The sequence below is a fragment of the Pecten maximus genome, chromosome 1 (genome assembly GCF_902652985.1).
Source record: "Pecten maximus chromosome 1, xPecMax1.1, whole genome shotgun sequence".
NCBI classification, from domain to species: Eukaryota; Metazoa; Mollusca; class Bivalvia; order Pectinida; family Pectinidae; genus Pecten; species Pecten maximus.
The window spans coordinates 34,954,360-34,976,403 of record NC_047015.1 but is presented as its reverse complement, the minus strand read 5'-3'; the positions used below and the strand labels follow the sequence as shown (position 1 = coordinate 34,976,403).

Sequence of the window (22,044 nt, the reverse complement as noted above, 5' to 3'; positions counted from 1 at the left end):
GGGGTGGAGGAGATAACATTGAGTTATCTCCCCCTGATCTTTATTCTATATCTTATTTGTTTATATTTCTGAGTAGCACGATTTCTATACTTGGCTATTAACCAAAAGCCATCACTTTAAATTCAAAGCTTATCAAGATATTAAAATTTACATTTCAAAATTAACTCAATTTTAATGTGGTTTTCTCTTAAGAATTTCATATCCGGTACCAATAGAAGAATCAACCTACCAGCCTAAGACTTGCAGTCAGGCACTGCATATTTTGATAGCATATCCTATGGTTCTATCCTGTTCCAGAAAAGTTATTTTTGAAAAATGTGAAAGATGCTATAGGGAACAACCAACCAATTGAAAAAATATATTTTTGAAACAGCCCCTGTGTATAGAACGTTAATTGAGCCAAGGATGAAATGTCTGGCAGCCACTGATTGGCCAGTATGTTATGAAGTGAGAAAATAGATATGTAGCCTGATAGGTAACCATCAATAAGAAATGTTGATATAAATTTCTTAAGTCCGATTGTTTTTTTTCCCCAAAAGTTCACGTAATAATAGTAAACAAGTAAACATTTAAGATTTTTGAGATTTTTTACTGCGAAATTCACCTATTTTCAAAATGGCTACCGTGGAGAAAATTTGAGCTGAAGGACCCAACTTTTTTTTTGGATTAGGTGTTATATCAGACCCTAAACTTTTGTTACAAACCATAATCGTCATATTCAATTCAAGAATTTGAATGAGATAATCCAAAACGTTAACACTAAGGTCTATGGGAAAACAATTGGTTGGTTGGTCTCTACAATACATGGAAAAAGTCATATTATACAAATATTATATAACAGAAGAATTTAAGGTCATCATCCTACCTTCTGAGTTTCACTATTCCATTGAATTAGTTGAAGGATTATCTTGACAGTCTACAGAAAGCATTGAGCAAATGATTAATAAAGGGATTCTTATCTTCAAACATTACAAAACATAGCACAACATGTTAAAGCCACCAGTGTCTCTGGTCTCGCTAGTATCCTTCACAATTGGTAAACTGCAACCTTGAAACACGTTTTTTTTCTCATGGAGAGATTTGGTTTTAGGTTCCGCGTTTCAAACAGTTTTCTTGGCACCACCCTAAAAATGTGTAAGAGGAGACGTCGACCATGAATTTCTATATATCTAGGAGGAGATGTCGACCATGAATTTCTATATATCTTAACATGAAATAAGTACACAAAAAGGAAATGATATGATTACCACACCCTGTACAGAAATATATTCTAAACAATATTGTGTAAACAATCTATCGCCGAATGTTTATACATGAGAATTTCGACATACTCGTACCACAGGGCTGGGTCCAAATTAAGAAATGTGTGTCACGTACCGACTAACATTCAACACCCCTCCCAACTGTATTGTTACGAGTAACTGTGAAATGACAGATATGGTGAAGCAAGGCTTTAATCCTGATAGCCACGGTCTGTGAACGCTCTACCCCTATGGACATACATACATTACTATCAACACCCTAAATCTTTCATTTACACTGCTGTTCTATAATACACTTTAAAATAGCTTAATGTTATCACAATTAACGAGAAATTGTTCAAAATCACTGACTTATATTAGGTACAAGCGCAAATTACCATTTGATAAGTCATAGATTGAGCAGTATGTAATAAATTAAGATAAACGAGGGTCTGTCCTAATGCCCTTTACATACAGATATACCTATAATACATCACAACATTTTACTACTGTACATAACTAACAAGCTTTAAACCGAGCACTTACCACCTGCACGAAAATTTTGTCCATAAATCACTTTGTCGTTTCCTCTTGTGCCGAAATGTAATCCAAATTAGGGAACACTATTTATCTTATCCAATGATGTATTTTTTAAGCATGGACTGACCTTTGGTCAATCTTCTGGAAGTGACCACTATTGGGACATTACACACGTTTTCCTATATATTAGGGCCAGTGATTTCCGGGCCGATCTGATCCGGCCTGTAAACCATACACATGAAGCAATGATACACATATATAGGTATACCGGTTTGGGGTCTTTTCTTTACACTAGCTTCATTAGCATGACAATGAGTGGAATTTCAACATGGGCGAGTTTATAACTCAACAAACCCCTTGGCTGAGCATTATACCTTCAGGTGAAAATTACATACATGTATACTTTACCAACACATTATATATATATATATATATATACAACCTTTCACCTATCTTGTCAAAATAAATTTCAGGTCAAATTTTTATGCAAATCTTATGTCAATTATTAGAGCTAAAACATTTCTTTAAAATATTCAACACTAAAATCACACATAATACACACAGATGGAGGGAGGACTTCAAGCAGAACAGAAAATTTCTCGAATAGAAAGAATTAACCTAGATTTCTTGAACGCTTTGAACTCTAACTGTATTGAAATGGTTCGTCTATCAACTATTGAAAACACACTTCCCTGAATAAAGCATGAATGACCACGATGGTCCAAACCCGCTCCTTACCAGACTACAGTAGCCCCATTGAGGTCGAGTAATGGACTGGAATATCTTATGCTGTTCCTAATTACATAACAGTCCAAAACTAATGTTATCCCTCAATTTATAAAATACAATATTTTTCACATCTTAACCTTCCTCAACTAAAACGGAAGAACTCTTACATACAGATGTCTGCTTTTATAAACACATATGTACCATACACGCCATGGGACCGACCTTTAATTACATGATCTAATGTTTTACATGTTTAAAACATGAAGGGAAGCCACGAGAATTGTAATTCAAGATTAAGCTGAATTTCGATTGAGATAACTTCCTTTAAACTGCATTTCCATGAACAACCCTGTTTTATCCCATCAAACAAAAATATATTGTAGTAAATATCAAAACAAGTTTCAAATCTTCATTTACAAATAGGTTTAATTTTTCATCAAATACCAATCAACTTCATTCTAACTGTAATCGTAACTAGTATAGTGTTTTTGTAAACTGCAGCAAAGTTGAGATGCTTATGCTTTTAAAATTACCATATCCATGCTTTTACGATTACTATTATCATACTTTTCAAATTACCATATTTATACTTTTCAAATTAAATATAACATATTTATCCTTCAATAATCCTGAGAAATCAATCAAGACATATGTGTTGTGACTTATAGAAGGTACTGTTTCCCAAACCTCAATCCATATAGATGGACTTAATTCCAGTCATGGGTTTATTGGTAAATAAATATCATATTGTGATTTTGAAACAGATCTATACATAGAAGCAATTAAACATCATTTTAAAAATGAGCAAAAATGGTGGGGTTTGACCTACATTTTGTACCTATCGATCGAATTAATTTTTCAGCTAAGATATATATGGTTCTATACTAGTTTTAAGTGAAGTACTAAAAAATTCTTCATCAATATATATTTACAGCCACAGAAAGCAGTTTTGTTTTACTTTCAAAAGGAATGACAATAGAAATTCCATGACTGCCCTACATACAAAACTCACTTTCAATTTTGTCTGTAAATTCCCGATACAGGACACTTTCTCTTTCTAATACACCTACAGTAATCATAGGATTAGCACACAGGTGAGCGATTGCAAGCCGAACCAAGTTCTAGACGGGATCAGGAGCGGGGAGCCCGTCTCTCAGATCTAATTCCCTTGTAGACATGGAACAGAGTGCCTTTCAACAAACGCTTCACTGAATGCTTGTGTAAATTCTTAAAAAGAATTTCAGCTACTGTATGGTATAAAAGAAATTTAAACGTCCATTCATATAGCTCAACCTCTGTGTTTATCTTGTTTTCATCATATTTATGACCGTACACAAAGAGGTTAGGCCAAACGTCATATCGAGTATGAGGATAGCTAAGTCACTGACACTACACAAAACTTCTCAAAGAATTTTCTATCAACTGATGTCTATCTCACACCTAAATATACAAACATACAAGAAATCAGAATGAAAGAGGGCTATAAGGTAGTTGTTTTTGTGGTAACACACACTGGTCAGGTGTGTGTTACATTACTGTATTTTCATGGAGATGCCTTTTCTCATAATGATAAAGATTTTATGGTTGATATGCAAATTACGTTATTGACATTCACAATATTTACAATATAAACATAACTTGAGGTAGACAAGTCTTCTCAAGAGGCCAAAAAGGCCTGAATAATACTGTAGGTTGTATTTTGCAATTTTGAACACATTTGACCACACAGATATACAGAATTTCATCTCAGTAATTTAAGCCCTAGAGCAATCAACACAGCTTTTCATGTCCAGTTGGAGAATGATGCAAACCAGTCACCTATAGGTAAGTGTGTCACCACTGTGCCACCACGACCGCCCTAAATAAAGTATATAGTTTTGGGTATTATAGTCATTTCACCTACTCTGTATGTAATGTAAGAACATTCATTTTATGTAATTAATTCTTATCTGAAGTGCATTGTATCTCGTTTGACCCCTTGTCCAGTTTTGACCCTGTCTTATTTGCAGTTAAAGTGACAGAAGGCAAACAGGTGTGAATGTGAGGTCATAATTAGACAAGGACAACCTGCTCACCTGACCAGGTAACCGTCTGTCGCCTGGAGACATTAATAAGGGACGATAATGACCAGTCCATCACCAACTGACCACTTAAACATGTGCCACACGTCGTACCTATCAACAGGTAATTACAGGTAAACTGTATATATATCGGACCCTACAGCTCTCTTATATAAAGCAATACCATATAATTAGTGATTATTATTACATACTTTATATGTAAGTGATGTCACAAGGGTACATTTCTTACCTATATATTTTTAGGGCAATGCATTCCATGTATAATAATGAAGCTTTCTTCCTATCACAACTTATCATGGCATCAAGGACAAATTCCTTCATAGCAAGGTCGTGAAGGTTTACTTAAAGTCATAGGATCCGTCATATTCATATGTAAGATATATAACTCCAGTTTTCTGGGAAACGACTATCAAATTAAGGTAAATACTACCTTCATGTTCATTTGTTTTCAATCTCATAATCATGTCTAATGAGACATAGATGATCGTTTTCTGTCAACTCATTATCATATCGTACCAATAATAATTACCTACCAATTTTCACCATAAAAAAATTCGCATTTCTCTCCTAATATTCAAAGTAAAGGAAAATTTCGGACCTGTTTTCATTACACATTGTATAATTATATCAATTAAAATATCTTTTTGTGAGGATATCTCCTATATGCCTTAAAGGACAGTATCCTCTACAGACAGGGATCTTTTGAACTGGTGTCCATTATACACAGTAAAACCTGTTAATAGCCACCATTCATGGCAGTAAACAATGTGTCCATTACGGACAGGTATCTTTTATAGACAGGTATAAATAGGTGTCCATTATACACAGCAAAACCTGTTTATAACCAACCTTATGGCAGTAAACAAAGTGTCCATTATGGACAGGTATCTGTTATAGACAGGTGTCCATTATACAAAGTAAAACTTGTTAATAATCCAACATTCATGACAGTAACAAATGACAGTTAATAAACATGGAAGAGAGAAGACTCAGAAGAATGACATAAAAAAGGATCTCTTAAGACTCCCTCTGACCCAGTTTACCACCCTCTGACCCAGTTTACCACCCTCTAACCCAGTTTACCACCTTCTGACCCAGTTTTCCACCCTCTAACCCAGTACTAACCCAGTTTACCACCCTCTGACCTAGTTTACCACCCTCTGACCCAATTTACCACCGTCTGACCCAGCTTACCACCCCCTGACCCAGTTTACCATAATCAATATACATTATGTACTGTAGCCATAAAAACAGTAATAAAAAAAGTGGGATAATGATTGATTCATGGAATCTGTTGTAAGGTGACATATCCCACCTTGGACATGTTTAAATATTCAGTAACCAGCTGATTTCTGAATACAGAGCCACTATATGTAGAGACTGTCCTAGCACCTGGCAGTTTTTCTGACACAGAATTGGCAGTGTTTTTTTATGTCTTTGGTGTTTCATGACACACTGATTATTATTAATATCTGGGGCAATAACTGCATCCCATATCACATTACTATTACACAATTAATATTTACATTAACAATTACATCTATATATACATTGTATCTATGAAAACTGTCGATATGTCTGTCACCTAAAACTTTGTTTTGGGGGATGAAACAATAGCTTTATTCTCAAATCTTCTAAAAGAAAAGCCAATGAGAATTCCTTCTTCCCTTTTTGTATAATCATTAATCAATAATCATTGTACTACAAAATATGGTGTTCATGTGGTTGAAAAGGGATAATTCTTGAACAATGTCAATCAAAAGTAGATATAGAAAATATAGCCATACAATTAAAAACAACACAACATGACGTCCCCTAGCGGATGTGTAATTATAGGCCAAGAATGCAAAGATGATAAATTTGAAGTGACAAATAATGTATATGTAGTAGACGATAAAGCTTGGACAAAGGTCAAAGGTCAAAATGTAGGCGAGATTGACTTACTTTTGTTACATGACACATCACCTCACCTAGGTGAATCCATGCCTCAAGTATGATTTTTAGCGAGTCCAAGAAACTTTTTCTTCGATCTAGTTCAAAGGCCAAAATATAGGTCAGTGACCTACTTTTGAAACAGAGCCCGCTGCCTGAGCGTATGCCCCAAGCATGAAGTTTCAGTGTCTAGTGGTATAGGAGATGGGGACCAAACATTTTCTTTGACGTACATCAGTCAAAAGTCAAAATGCAGACCAGCGTGGCCTAATTTTGTTGCACAGCACACGTACTCACCTAGGAATTCCAATAGAAATCAAACAAATCATAGTCAAAAATGTGATTTTCCTATATAAACTATAGTAAAATTTACCCCCTCCCCAGGGGTAAACATGTGACCCCAGGGTCACGAAATTCACAATTTTGGTAAAGCACCTAAAAACCTTTCCATCTATGAAGAGTATTTGATTCTACCTTATTTGGGTCTTGAGAAGAAGATTTTTGAAATTTCAGTCAATTTGACCCTTTTTAGCCACGCCCATCAGCCCCTGGGGGTTGGTCTGGGCCAACATGTATGTGTATACCATCAAACTGCCATCACAAGTGGATAATGTTTACCAAGTTAGAATGAATTCCAATAGAAATCGAACAAATTATAGTCAAAAATGTGATTTCCCTATATAAACTACAGTAAAATTTACCCCCTCCCCAGGGGCAAATGTGAGACCTAAGGGTCATGAAATTCACAATTTTGGTAAAGCACCTTAAGACCCTTCCATTTATAAAGAATGTTTGATTCCACCATATCTGAGAGTAGAGAAGAAGATTTTTGAAGTTTTAGTCAATTTGACCCTTTTTAGGCCCGCCCCTCAGGCCCCTGGGGGGTGGGGGTAGGGGACCATATAATTCACAATTTTGGTTGACCTTTAGCCATAGAAGCTTCCTGCTAAATTTCACTGAATTTGGTTTAGGGGTTTTAGAGAAGAAGTCGAGAATGTAAATTGTTTACGGACGCACGACGACGGACAAAAGGTGATTAGAATAGGTCACTTGAGACTTTGTCTCAGGTGACCTAAAAATTGTGGAAGGACAGGGATGCAATGTAAAACTGTCTAGTCCTCCCAGTTCCAGATGGGGGAGGAATAAAGCTGTAGTTAATGGAAGAACTCCTTTTCTTTAAAAGTACATCAAATACATGATTCACAGCAATAAAATAAATTTAAAAGGTGAAAGAAATTTGGTAATAAAATCATATTTTCTTTGAAAAACTTTTACAGATGATTTAAAAAAGCCTTTTATTGGCTATATATCATGAATATATTTCTGAAATTTTGATAAATTAGAATTATTTTGCAATAGAAATGCCTTCAAAGGATTTGTTTCGATATCACACATGAGAGCTTAATCCCAATGTAAATGCTGCTTTTAAAGGGCAGACAACTCCCTGAAATACTCAACAATAGCTAAAGGTCATGTTTCTACCAGCCATTCCTAATTACGACATATTTCATTAAGTTTTGATAGCCATAAATCATTCATTTCAAAGTTATGGTAAGCATATTTACATTTGAATTCTGAAATTATCATTAGAATGCATTTAACAAAATAACAAGAGGCCTATGGGCCTTAAACAGTCACATGGGCTCCAATAATTCAGTAAATCTGACCCATTTTGGCCCCGTCCAATGTTTAGGGTACCTACCACACAAGCTTATCAGAAGGACAAGCTTGTTTTTATGTACATTCAGGGAGCCACAGATGGTTACTAGGGATGGAACAACTTTTGAAGCAAAATTGGACAATGACGTTATCAATCCTGGTGATGTATTGACAAGATTAACTGTCAAAGTAAATTTAAAATATGTCACAGATGTTTACGAAGGACACACATCTCGGCCAATCATTAAGTTAACACAGGGAACACCCTGATTGAAACCTCCATACTTGTAACATTTAATCATTTTGAATTGAATTTTAATTCAACAAATTTGATATTTTGTAAATTTGCAGCTACACTGCTATTTTGAATCCCCAGAAAGGTATTTTAAACCAGAATTGCCGTATTAGGCAATAATGAAGCATGCCTTTGAAGAACATATTTTTGAAGAAACTTTTTTCATGAAAAATCTTTAAAGAAGATTTCTTCAATATGCAATTAAGTCAAACTTTCTGTGTCAAAATCTGATTTGAAATATCTATCACTTTTTTCTTTTTCACTCATCACCATAACCTTTAACAGTCATGCATAATTTCCAATTCAAATCCTTTTCATTTTTCCAAACCGCATCACACAGATTTCATTAGCCCCCAATGCTAATTTCTGCCAAAGATATCTCCCCTTTGCAAGAATGCTCAGTGAGGTAGCCACCAGCTACTGTAAAGAGATGCCAACCTCACAATGGCACGTACTGGCTGTTCAAGGAGTGATAAACTCACAAAGCAAACAATTAAATAAACTGTACATTGGGTAGTTAATTTTTAAAATATTCAAATATTTTGACAACATATCTCTGCAAAAATATTTCAGCTACAGTTTTATTACAAAACATTACATATGTAGAAATGCTATAACATAAAAACTTGTTTTACCACTATAGGTAATATATATGTTTTCTCTGAATTATATACTTTAATTACCTTTACGCCCAAATCGTTACCGCCATGTGTACTATGTAGTGATGGATGGTTATCTTAGGTTGTATGTAATGCCAACAGATTTATACTAATTTTCAGCGTAAAATTTACCTGATTATGTAGGTGTATATGGCACTTGTCTAATAAGTAATGTTAACATAAGTGTCCTCCTACAATTATATATAGATGACTTAAACTAGTCACCAGTTTTCATAATATTTCAGCAAGCTCAAAACTGGTGAGTCATACAAGACATTGCTAAATGAAAGTCTGAAAAATTTCAATATTTGTCACTTTGGATGACATATTCAAGACCCCAGAAAAGGGGAGGCACAGCCAACAAAGGGCAATAACTCTGCATATTGTATAGGTTTAAGGCCAAAGTCTAATATGTCATACTCCAGTATCCCTAGAGGTAGCAGTGAAAAAAGTTGTCAATATTTAAATTATGCCCTTGATGGATTGAATATGACAACTGGAAATGAAACAAACTTTAATCCCTTCTTCCAGTAACCAAAAAGAAATAAGCCATATAATAATGATAAATAACAAATAAGCCCACAGATTATTTGAGCTCTTCCTAAAGACCAATCCCCCTGGTCTGTAGACAGGTGCTCTTATCAGAGTAAACACATTATGTACATTATGATAAGCAAAAGAATAAAGTTCCTTATTAGGGGTTAGTACCAATAGCTTTACTACTCCCATCCTCATGTTATAACAGTACTGGAGAAACAAATACTCATTACAAAATCTATTTACACAATTATATATACAAACAAGTTTAAAATATGTCTTATATGAAGAACCAGGAAGTTAATATAAAACACGAAGAATATCAAACAGCAATGTCAACAGTAGTCCGTGTGCAGGATCAACATTACACTTATATGTCTACAGGGTGCTGGCCCTAAATATATACCTAATGGTATCGGTCCTAAACTGGAACCACTTCAAAAAGACACGAGCTTATCTATGTTTAGAGTAAATTTATCTTTTTTGTGATAATACTTTGGAATTTTGGGTGTATAACGTGATTTGGAACAGTCCATCATAGACACATTTGTAGAAAAAAATACACAAAAAGTGAAAAACATCTTCCAAAACAAGAGTTCGTTATTACCAAGTTTACTTATCAGTTTTTACAGTGACATTTCTATAACTAGGTAGACTATAGCATTGAGTTCTTCAACATTCTGTTTACATAAACTTTACAGTAACTTTCAATTCATTTTAAAAAGTGTTAATACCTTGAGTGTCTTGAGAAAAAAAAACCCCAGTTTGTCAAACAGAAAGGGCATTTTGAAATATGTAGTTTTAAGGTATTACATTGTACTGTCAAAATGGATCAATAATATACTTTTCTGAGACCTGAATATTTTCAAAACATGTGCAATTCGCAACCCCCCCCCCCCCCCCCCCCCAATTGAAATTCCAAGAAGTTGACAATTACATGATGACCTTTTATACTACAAGACAGACTACAGTACAGTGCATTCCACTTAATCGGGTAACGCTTAATCGGGTATTTCGTTTAATTGGGTAAAATTTTAAAAACCAAAACCATTTTCTCTTAAATCATGTTAAAAAAATTCGTTTAATTGGGTTGGAAAAGTCGTATTTTTCGGTTATTCGAATAGAACAATCGGGACAAAAAATAGAAATGCTCCGATTTTCACGAAAGTCATCGCGTATTTCTTTAAGTTTTAGACATTTATCAACAAATAGTGTAATTTTGATGGTTCAAATGTCAAAAAACAGTTAAATATTACCTTAAACGGTAATGTTATGTCGGGGTTTTGTCATGTTCAGAACTGTGTTGTTGTTGATTCTGCCTCGTGTGGTTTTTCCCCAACAGGAAGTCGACTAAGAATTGTGGGTAAAATTAAATGTTATTTTTAGAGTCAGCAGCAGGCAAAACGTAATGGGGTTTTAAAAGCATAATTAAGCGACTAGACAATTAAACTTTTACGTCTGGGATGTAAAATCTTCGAAGCAAAAACCAAAACAATAGGTTTTCACCTGGGTCTGATATTGCTACAGATCGATTGATATCACCGCTTACTGTATGTGGCGAATCCAAAGTGAGGGGTTCGCCACGGGGAAATGTGACGACACCGATACACAGGTGAGTTAAAAATCAGTAGCGAGCAGTAAAATGACAGACGCCCGACGTTAGCTCATAATTCCTATTCAGGTTAGGATTAGAACTGGTTAATAAAAACATTACATTGGATTTCGTGTTGTTTTATCAGTGACTGCCAGTGTCAAGTTCGTATAAATTTATACCACAGGAAACGACCTAAATAAACTCGGTTTCTCCGATCTCTGTGCTTTGGTAATTGGAAATAATATGGAATATTTTAAACTTCAAAGCGAACATAAGAATGTCTCTATGATAAACATAAATGATTTTAGATGTAATTGTCGGCGAGTCCTTAGATCGTATGTCAAATTAGGAACACACGGATGAAACAGGGATGTATGACCCCCCGATTTGAGGTGCTACGATTGTACTGTGCCGCGAATAAGAAAATCATTAAGGTTTTGTTATTTTAATACACACATTTTTATACAATTAGTAATAGTAATCTGACAATTTGACATCAGTAAAAGCACAAACAAAAACACCGTTTATTAACAATAATAACGCAAATATTTTCATCCAAAATCGACCCAAGTCTGACTACCATTACGGACCAAATCCAAGATGGCGACGTGCATTTCGGCTTATCGGGTAAGTCGGTTAATCGGGTAAAAAGTCCCCGCAAATAGGCAACCCGATTAAGCGGAATGCACTGTAATTCATTAGAACTTTCTGGATACCATGAAGCACCCATGTAATCCAGACACACACAACAACCGGATGCATATCTCCATCGTTATACTCATCATGACATGTATTTTCTTACAATGTATTTAAAAATGAGAATACCTAACCATAAATCTGATAAAAAAAATGGTCAAACAGAGAATGGGACCTATATATGTGCCGATCATGTATCATGGTAGATATTCCAGGAAGTGTGTTATTTATACAGACTAAATGGATGTTATGTAAATAATAAACATTAAAATCTGTTATTGTATAAGGGGTAAATACCTATAAATGCTGCATAAAAATACTTCATGGTTTAAATAGTCTAACATAATGATCATGAAAGCTGAGGAAACCACAAACACCACCTCATTTTTCTACCATCCTTGTTAAATTCAGAAAACTCATGCTTGCAAGCTTGTCTGTGGAAATATTCTTGCTAGCTGTGTTGCTAGCTGTCTGCCTATATTCACACTGGGCACCAAAGTCTATCATTCTAAGGTTTTAATATATTTCATCATAATATTATGTTTGTTTTCAAAGAAGGTATTTCTTCCTTAAGCACACCATCAGTGATATTTTTACCCACATTTTGAGCCAGCTGTTACCCACACCAGGGTTGCCAACCTGTAAGTAGCCCAATGTGGGAGATCTCCCACATTGGGCTCTTGCAATGTGTGAGACTTTTTTACGACGTCACGGCATCACGGCGTTTTATTATTTGATTAAATGTTGTAGAAAAAATATCAGACATTAACACATATTTAAGCCATTTATTCAATATATCTTCTTGCTTTGAAATCTCCTCCTTTGGAGCAAGCTGATAGTCAATAATTTCCTCCTCAAGTGAATCCTTCTATCCTTGGTGACATTATATGTAATCTAGCTGCCAGTTATAGAACTTAAAGAACTAAATAAGTTTCCAATAGTTTTTGTAAGTTGATTATTAATAGTTTTAGGGTTAAGATTATAAAATGTTTTGAAGCAATGGATAACTGTTCTATTTATATCATGTAGGCGTTTGAGATTTTTGGATTTAATTTCTAGTAGATAATATAAAGTATATAGCTCTATGGCTAGGTACCAAAAAATCCATGTCAATTCGACAAAGAAGGATTATGCAGGGGAAACTTTGCAATCATTTTGTCCGTCACTGCCATATAGAATTCCCCGACTGTCTTGCAAAAGTAAAAATAAAATGCAATTACTTATGAATTATCATCTGTCAAGAGTTTAATTTTTAGCTGTGGTAATTATATAAACCTTTACCTGTAAAACAAACTCAATGCCAACTGACAAAATGTGCTGTTTTATATCACATACTGCGCTTGATCTGATCGAAAACTTGGCTTTAAACAACTTGCAATAGGCATGCTACTTTACTTTACGAAAACACGTTTAGAAAACCAATCGTGATTTTTTCCCCATGGCGATTCTTTGAACTTGGCGAGCTTAGCCTTAGTGGACCAGATATCGATCTTTTTCCTTTTAGGCGACGGCATATTTCACGAAATATCAAAGGGATTGTTCAGTTATAAACTGAGAATGTGAATATTACTCACTATTTTTGTAGGCCTAAGCTTAATTATCGTGTTTAGAAGTCAGCTCTCAGAACGTGCTTCCGTCGCTACCGACCGGATGTGAAGCGCGATGCCTGGTGTAATCTTTACAAAAACTGTAAGAGTTATTCCCCTTTGAACAGTCCCAAGCTAAAGTTGTCGATTTCATGGCTTCGCGTGAGGCGACTTGAGAAAACTTAATCAATGTGTGAGATTTGTACCTCACGTTACGTGAGGATTGCTTCAATGTGAGAAGGGACATTTTAGGGATGTTTTTACGTGAGTTTTTCGTCTCACGTGCATGAGTTGGCAACCCTGCACACCTCCCCTACATGTAACTCTATATGGAATCGCATGGTATTATACCGTAGTCTACCAATATAAAACATTACTTCAGTAACACTTAAATCAGTATTATCATAACTTATCATTGCACTTGGTTACTTAGACACAGCTTATGATCTGATGTAATTGTCAGATTTCAAGGTCAAGGTCAATCCTTTATCAAACAGTTGTCGGAGTACTTTGTCAGTTGTTAAGAACACAGCTAACAAATGGCACTGCAGTTGCCAAGTTCTAGTTACCAGGAAGTACAAATCTTGTCCACAGCAAAAAGGGCTGTTGATTTAATTTTTAAAGATTTGTTTCAATGATCATGAATCATCATGTATTCATACATGCCATATTTTTGGGAGACCAATAAGGGAGATTGATGATTATTTTAAGGGAGTTTTGCCTAAAATAAGGGAGATTTGTGCGCGACATAAATATCGACATTTTTACTCAATTTTTTAGCAATTAACTAATTTTGAAAGTGATAAAGAATATATGTGTTTATTTTAGATATTAATCATATTGTATATGCAAACAACAAACAGTTGTATAAGGTAAAACATGCAATAAGTATACATTCAGATTATGATGATATGAATTTTTTTTTTCAATTTTTTTTATGGAACACAAAAAGTTTCACAGCTTTATGCATATTGCATAACAGCATTTGAAAAGGGTATATTATAATTACATGTAGCTAAAGATTAAGACAAGCAAGTTATTCATTTATCAGTTTTGATTTTCTTAAAATTAGAAAGCTTGATCCACTCCGAGGGAACACATCAGTTGTAAAAATCACCATGAAATGTCCTGTGGGATACCTTATGTTGGACCATTTAGATATAAAAATATTCCAAGTGTGCAAGTGTATACATGAAATCATGAGAACGGAAGATGTTCATGTTAGGAGACTGCAGTAAATCTGATCACGATCATTCTAGATTGTGTATATTGTCTCTGTCATGGACTGTACAGTCATTGTAAACACCATGATTGACCACTTTTTAACGACCAACAGATGTGCTAATTTTGATAGTTTTCTAAAAGAAAATATCGGATTTCACCTTGCTATCACTGATCAACGATACACATGGTAAATGAAAAACACGTGTGATTTTGCGTCTGACCAGACTGAGACTCTGTATCAATTACCATCATCAAAGTATGGTCCTAAAAGAAAACAAACCATAATTCAAGTCTGTTAGCTAAGGGGGTTAAAGTTGTTTGTAAGCGACTTGCCTTTATTTCATGGTGATAGATATTCTAGCGCAAACATTACACTAGCCAGAGCTTCGTGTGAAAGCCGTGTCCAACAGGCGCCATTTTGATTGTGTGATCACGTGAACAGATGGATCACGTGATCGCTAAATTTAGCCAATTCTCACGAGAAATACACTGAATTGTAAACAAAAATGGCGTCGGCAAAAATACCGGAGGCAATTACAAAATACGGGAATTTTGGCTCTCCTGCCGGGAGGAAATAAATGACTTGAAAATAAGGGAGATTTTGTCTCACGCCGGGAGGTATGGCATGTATGTGTATTTTCTGAGTAGTTGATATCTCTCATATGTCAAGTAATAATTTCTCCAGAATTCCTCAATAGCATTATGTTAAAGACATACGATTAAAGACAACGTTGGTACATTCTAGGAAAAAGCACATCATTTAATTCTGTTATGATCTATAGCTGTAGGGCATTAAAGTGTACATTTGAGCTCTGTATATCGGGTATATTACATGACCTTCAACAAAGCAGGTGAAAGTTATTCAGCCTTAATACATATGCTCAATTACATCTAGCAGATAAAATTTAGCATAAAACACTTCTCACGGCTAGCTAGAATTAATTTTACTCTATCTGGAAAAGTCAGGCGTAGAGCTCAACCATCAGCAAAGTTACAAAAACAACTTTCTTGATAGTGGCAGATGTTTTATGGAAAATCTGAATGAAAATAAATGATGATGTGGTCAGAAATATGAAATAAAAACATGAATGTTTTGTCAATTTATTTTGCATACAAGGCCATTTGTAGCCAATACCTCAACATGTCAAATATCAGGCCACAAATTTCCCTACCAGGGCAAGTGAGAAAAATATATGTTTCATAATCTTTAAACATATTCGCAAGATCCCTGCTGTAACTCCTATAAAAAAAGGTTAAAACTTCTCCTTAGAAATTAAAATATCTTAAGCTATGCCAATATTCAATTAATTAGTTTCCAGAATAACCTAACTGATGTCATACAAACTACATAATGAGTATGCCAAGCCCAGGGGTCATTGTAAGCATACTTTTGTAACTAGTGAAGTTTTAACTTTCTCCACATGGTTTCTCACCCATGGAAGGTTTATTGAAAGTTTAACAAGTACATATCTATCCCTGTTTTTATTCTGACATATCTGGTAAACATTACATGACTAACAATACTTTTTTGGACATGAAACCAAAATTTATTTACATTCTGCCTCAGCTTTGTCATCAACACAGATCCCTAAGATATAGTGACCAGCTGCAGGCCAGGGACATTTTAAAATTATAGATCACATCCATCCAGTCAACAGCCATTCCCTCCGACTCTTATAGTTACATACCCCCTCTAGCACAACAGTTGGCTGATATAAAAGGGAGATAACTGTCATTGTATTTAGCAATAATCTGGTCTGTCCCTGCCATTTGTCTATACTAGATTCATAATCACTAGTATCCCACCACATATCACTGACAAAGAATTTCTGTATCACTAATAAACAGTGATGAGGTTGTGAAGTGATCTCCCAGCTTATCTTTGTTTTCTTTTAAAAACAAATGACAAAGTTCCACAGCTTTCAGGATGAAAAGAATATCTAGAGGCCCAATTGGGCCTAAACGGTCATCTGACAAACACTTACAGCAGGGACATACCACTCAATCCGAAGGGCTCAACTAGCATCATTACCATAAACTGTCTGTTCCCAACCAGTTATGTTTCAGATCAGATTGCTTTCACTTTTTATCCATTTTGGCTTAAAGGCATCTTAAAGCAAACTTTCAAAAAAATTTTGGCACAAGAATCTCTTATAGATTGTCAGCATCTATATGATAAACAGCTGAATCTTGGTATAGCATAGCTCATTACTCATAATTCAAAGCAACCCATGTTGTTTAAATTTACTGTTTTCCACATTTGGATAAGACATGTAAAGCCAGCATACTTTTGTTAAAGTCTTCTCTAAGACACCTTGACTTACTTTCTCCACAACATGTCAATCACTGCAGTCCTACTCAACATTTTAAAATGGTCTGTAGGTCAAAATCTAAATCCACATTCTTGTATCCTGTAGTGTACATAACATCTCACAACTGTTTCACACCAAATTTAAATCATGACGATATGTTGCTGGGATACAGAAATATTTACATGGTTCTATATCTACAAAAAGCTTCTTCATCTTAGCCACAGAAAATATGGAAAGGTTTGTTTGTTTGTTTGGGTATATTTTCGAGGTAAGCATCTTTGAAGCAGCTATAATCAAAGAGCAAATGACAACATTGTTTATTAACGGTGCAGTCACTCAGTGGTTAATTAAAATGTACAGTCAGACTCAAGTGTCATATGATTCAGATGCAATAAGTATAAAACTCCATCTACACATTAGTGTGACGATACTTCTAACAAGATATATTTTGTTATCTGAATAGGCTTTTATTGTTAAATAAGTAGAAAATAATATATTCCTAGGTTAATTGATAATCATGATCATTCCATTGTCACTGTTTAACCCACACTATTTCCACCCAGATGATTGACACAGTCGACGTTACAACTTATAAACAAGGTTGTCTTTCTTACCAGTACAACGTAGAGATATTTTGATTTTGTTGTCTAAATGGAATATGATAAAATCAGTCTTACTGTTAAAACTTCTGATGTCTTAATGATCTGTCCATAAAGCTGACCGTTTACATTTTGGATTTCCTGGTAGTGGAGTTCTATGAACTCAATATTTACTTACAGTACCATTATTGTGTACACTGTACTGGGATTGGTCGATCATATGATCTTTATAATATATATATTCATGTTATAGTGTTATTTCATTTATAAATTTTCAATAATCAATATTAAACATTGACAGAAAGTGGTATTAAGTCTGACATCTACAATGTATTTGGTGTGTAAAGACAGTTGGGGAAAAAAAAAGAAAACAAAAGCGCTAGTGATTTTAATGTTTGTGTTTGAATTATTATAATGTATATCCATCAAAGACACTATTTACCTTGTGTTTAAATTATTAATATGTATATCCATCAAAAGACACTATTTACCTTGTGTTTAAATTATTAATATGTATATCCATCAAAAGACACTATTTACCTTGTGTTTAAATTATTAATATGTATATCCATCACAAGGACACTATTTACCTTTAATTATATAAGTATATATACTGGAAAGTAAAAAAATAAAAATAAAGGTGAGCTGTTGTGGTGGGTGGGAGAGACATACAAATGTAGGGGTTCACAGTCGCAGGACGGAGGTTAGGGTTTGTAGAGGGGTACGTATGTCAGAGGTAGGGGTTGTAGTGAGTGGGGACAAACCTAGGGGTTCACAGTGGTGGGGCTGGACAGTTTTTAGGGTCTGTTGGTGGACAGAGGTAGCTAGGGGTTGAAGTGGGTGGGGACAAACCTAGGGGTTCACAGTGGTGGGGCTGGACAGATTTTAGGGTCTGTTGGTGGACAGAGGTAGCTAGGGGTTGAAGTGGGTGGGGGAAAAGCATAGGGGTTCACAGTGGTGGGGCAGGATGGAGGTTAGGGTTTGTTGGGGGGTCAGAGGTAGGGGTTGTAGTGGGTGGGGGGCAAACATAGGGGTTCACAATGGAGGGGCAGGACAAATGTTAGGGTTTGTAGAGGGGTCAGAGGTAGCTAGGGGTTGTAGTGGGTGGGGGACAAATATAGGGGTTCACAGTGGTGGGGAAGGATGGAGGTTAGGGTTTGTTGGGGGGTCAGAGGTAGGGGTTGAAGTGGGTGGGGACAAACATAGGGGTTCACAGTGGTGGGGCAGGATGGAGGTTAGAGTTTGTAGAGGGGTCAGAGGTAGGGGTTGTCTGGGGACAGAGGTTCAATGGTGGGGCAAGATGGGTAAAAGGTTGGGGATAGAAGGGAGCTCGAGAGGGATAATAAAATGTCAAAGGGTAGAGAAGGTTTAAGGGATCAAAGTTAAGTTTGAAGATGGGGTTGTAACAAAGAAGCCTTGGGAGAGATGTGTAAAAGTATTGAAGTTTGGGGAGGGTATTTTGTGAACTATCTTTAGCTATTTCTAAAATTGATCATTTTGCATGAAGGGGACTGTATGTTGGAGGATGGAGAGTGATAAGTTTGGTTTAGTGTTCCTCGTTTAAATCATGCCATCATACAAATAAAGAAGGTGACAGCAGATTATGTTTGCTCGTGTTATCAATTCATTTTAGCATCCTGAATTTAGGTTGAAAAGATACATTTCAATGGAAAAAATCAAACCAATTTTCAACCAAGGTAAACATGCTAAAATTTGTTAAAAGTTTTTATCCACCCTTTCAGGAAGCAATTTCCCCCAAAAGTGAGGCAGTATCAAGGGAGACATGAGGCAGTATCAAGGGAGACATGAGGCAGTATCAAGGGAGACACGTGGCAGTATCAAGGGAGACACGAGGCAGTATCAAGGGAGACACGAGGCAGTATCAAGGGAGACACGAGGCAGTATCAAGGGAGACACGTGGCAGTATCAAGGGAGACACAAGGCAGTATCAAGGGAGACACGAGGCAGTATCAAGGGAGACACGAGGCAGTATCAAGGGAGACACGAGGCAGTATCAAGGGAGACACGAGGCAGTATCAAGGGAGACACGAGGCAGTATCAAGGGAGACACGAGGCAGTATCAAGGGAGACACGAGGCAGTATCAAGGGAGACACGTGGCAGTATCAAGGGAGACACAAGGCAGTATCAAGGGAGACACGAGGCAGTATCAAGGGAGACACGAGGCAGTATCAAGGGAGACACGAGGCAGTATCAAGGGAGACACGAGGCAGTATCAAGGGAGACATGAGGCAGTATCAAGGGAGACATGAGGCAGTATCAAGGGAGACATGAGGCAGTATCAAGGGAGACACGAGGCAGTATCAAGGGAGACACGAGGCAGTATCAAGGGAGACATGAGGCAGTATCAAGGGAGACATGAGGCAGTATCAAGGGAGACACGAGGCAGTATCAAGGGAGACATGAGGCAGTATCAAGGGAGACATGAGGCAGTATCAAGGGAGACATGAGGAAGAATAAAGACATAGAAGAGATGATCCCAACTTTAGTCGCCACTTACAATCATACAATGGGGGCAGCAGGTATGATTTGTACTCCCTACCTGTACTGTGGGGGACAAACGTAAGAGATCATGGATAAATGCAGCTATTACATTAAGTTAGTGGTAGTGAGATTTTCACCCGTGGCCGTGGATGGGATAAATGATGAGGTTTTATGATGGGAGGTGGAAGGATATGTCCGAGGATGGAGTAGGGGGTCAGGTGGAGGAAATGACAAATTAGGGTCAGTAGATGGGAAGAAGAAAGGATAAAAGTTTAGGAATGGGAGAAATTTACACTGGTAGGGGGTAAACAAGGAAGTGCCTGGCAGCTGGAGAAGAACTTCCCAAAGTGTCCCATCATACAGTCAACACATGTACTAAAAGTACAGCTATGAGTATTCATAAAGCTTCTACAAATCATTTCAATATACCAGATACAAACACCATTGTGTGGTAAAATGTTAAACATATATCATACCAAATTTGTGTGTTCCTGATAAAATTCAAAACTGATCTAGCTGGCAAGAGATAAATTCTGATTTTTTTAGCTGAAATTTGAGAAAAACACATACATTTGTCTAATTTATAGTTGTCATTTAATAAAGAATTTATGTGTACATAAAATACTATACACAGGTGTTGACTTGACAATCAAGTTGAAGACAGGTAGGTATAATTACATGTATACCTGTCTACTGTAAAGGTGTATGATCGGACAGGTACAAAAGATATATATATATACATATGTGTGTGTGTACGTAACTCTGTGTGAACAAAACACGTATAGACAATTACAAAACTTTATCAGGCCACTTGTCTCCACACAATGCTTCTACCCTGTTACATATAATACAGCATGACAGGTCGATATACTAAAATACATGTCAATATCATAATAAACGGTTACTATACAATTTTATATCGTAGAAATGCACAGTTTCTCCAGAGCAGAGATGTATATATTTCAACAATATAAATAAAAATGGTAACCGTATTTCCACCTGACAGCGGCCTACCCGACAACACGGGGACGGGCCGATCAGAAAGCCCATTCATTGATAATGACGAAATGTCACACTTACCTGCACGGAAGCGCTTTATACAGGATTCTGAAAGTAGTCTCACAATGTTGAGGATATTTTCTGCTACAGTCCGTAAGTTGCAAGATAAAATTAACAAATTATTCTACTTTTGGTAAGTGGTTCGTGGCCTATCCTCGCCCATAACAAACAATATATCGCTATCGATTTTCTTCTCCTCACAACATAGTGCCGACAGGTAACACATTATGAATATTCATGACGCTCCGATACCGCCAAGTTATTGGATAAAATTGCATGGTGTTAAAGGTCATGCTATTACCGCGAAATTTACACGTGAAAACGTTACAGTGCAAGCACGTGGGAGTTTTTTTTTCTAATTTTATTTTTATTCATTGGTAGACATTTATTTGAATCTCATTTTATATATATTTATATATGTATAGGAAAACTCTCAGGCCCCTGTGGTTTTGTCTGTCTGTGTCGGTATACGTATAGAATCACATGGACCTGCGAATTTTTTACAAGTGTTTATAGTAGTAGTACGTACATTTTCAGATTTTTTTGTTTTATTTATTCGCTTGTTGTTGTTGTTGTGTGTGTGTGTGTAGGGGGGGGGGGGGGGGGGGGGTCCCTTTGGAGGACTATAATTATGAACGTGCTATACACTAGGGTAGGTCCAAATACACATAGACTTAACGAATTCTCATATATATATATATATATGGCTATATCAGGGACGTCTCTGGTCATACCAGGGACGTTTTATCATAAATTTGTCACATTTTTATAATTTGTTTTCAAAAAAAAAAATAATAA

At 36.0% G+C, this 22,044-nt stretch overlaps 1 protein-coding gene across 1 annotated transcript in view; it reads right to left on the bottom strand.

Annotated features, from left to right (window-relative positions):
• The window catches only part of LOC117331724 (unconventional myosin-XV-like), a 134,551-nt gene extending 113,125 nt beyond the window's left edge, over window positions 1-21,426 (bottom strand). The window contains exon 1 of the mRNA XM_033890615.1: window positions 21,268-21,426. The gene's annotated coding sequence lies outside the window, so the exon portion shown is untranslated. The remainder of the gene's footprint in view (window positions 1-21,267) is intronic.
• Between the last annotated feature and the right edge of the window lie 618 nt (window positions 21,427-22,044).